Here is a 1,713-nt window from a genome sequence, read left to right on the forward strand (position 1 = left end):
AATACAACTTTACGATACACTTAATTTTAAAAGTCGCGCTATAATTCTCAAAGAATTGCTCGAGTTCAATTACACACTCTCTGACTGCAGTTCAATTATCACTACCTACATACATTGTCCCGTCACGTTGTCACCATTTTATATATACCAGACTACCCTATATCTAGTAATCTCCTGACAATTCACGAAAGTTCGAGAAAGAAGTGGCGTGATACTAGTCACGTGACCTCGCTGATGCAACAGTACATTAAAGCACCATAGCCATCAATATATATATATAAGTTATGGGAGTAACCAAAGCCTACTACTATGGTAATGGTATATGAGCTGGAGACAGTCTGTTAACAGCCACTAATGTATGTGAAGATGGGTAAATGTTGGGATATATGTATACAGATAAGAATATGTGTGTGTGTGTAGTGTTGCATACATGTACAAAGTTTTTAACAAAAATCATTTATTGGTGTCGTGTGACAAAAATGAATAAGTTACTGAGAACATAATCTTTGAGAAACATTTGAATAAAAATAAAGGATTTGATCTGGATTTTACGAGCTTGACGCACGAGTTAACTGCAATTACTGGAATGTGAAGTATTATTTAAAGATACATGAGGTCTGTTTTGTTTTTTTTTCATAAATACTGGTGTGAGAATGTTTAAGTTTTGACTGAAGTATTCGACAGGCAGTGAATATTTATGGGAGAGTTAAATTAAGAGTAATGGCTAGATTCACGCTACAATTACAGGAAAACCCGGTTTGATATGTTGTTTTGCAAATAATAGCCAGGAATATTTCATTTGCACTGAGCAGGTAAAATTTCCCATAGAAAGTAATATTCACAAACAGTAGCTGGTATCTTACCAAAAGTAAGTTTTGTGTCTCCAATGTGCTTTTCGTTGTGCTTGAATACTTTCAATAATGCAGGTTGAAATATTCTGAGAAGTACAAAGTTTTTGAATATTTTCTTAAAATTATTTCAGTACGAGGTGTAGTCGAAGCTCATGAAAGTGCAGACTGTGCAGGTTTAGTCGTATACAAGAAGTAACACCATAGTGGTATGGTTTTGTAGTTCTCTTTCTCTGTGCTGAACTTATATTTGAAATGAACCAGAAAAGAAAAGAAATACTGGTTGTTAATGAATTTCCCTGAACAGAAAATCAAGTAAGAACCTGCATGGTAGTTAATCTACTTTGGTTACTTGTGTAGACACCAGAGTTTGCAGTGTTATCTTTCATTTTTTTCTACTGAACCTGGGCTATGTTTTGTATAACAGGCAAACAGTAGTGGAAGGAATGTGACTGGGTTCCATGGTAGCTGTGATCTGTTGCCATGCTATGAGAAAAGTGGAGAGCACAGTCGAATTGTAGTCAAGAGCAAGACCTGATGAAGCCAGGAGGAATGAATAATCCAAAGATGAAAGGGGTACATTTTCTAGAGGCAGTATGTACATTAGTACATATAAAATTTTAGAAATGTCATTTGACAAGAGCAATAGATTTAGCACTCTGTTCCTAAAGGAAGTTTAAGACAGAGAATTATTGTAACTAGACCATTACAGCTTTAACTTGCACTTTTGACCAAACTTTCTGACCAATTATAATTTCGTTGACCCTGCATTTTCAATCCTAACATTTACTTTATAAGGTCAAATTTTTAACCTTTCTGGCTATATACATATTGTTGCGTCAGCGAGGTCACGTGACTAGTATCA

The sequence above is a fragment of the Limulus polyphemus genome, unplaced genomic scaffold (assembly GCF_000517525.1).
Source record: "Limulus polyphemus unplaced genomic scaffold, Limulus_polyphemus-2.1.2 Scaffold7389, whole genome shotgun sequence".
NCBI lineage: Eukaryota > Metazoa > Arthropoda > Merostomata > Xiphosura > Limulidae > Limulus > Limulus polyphemus.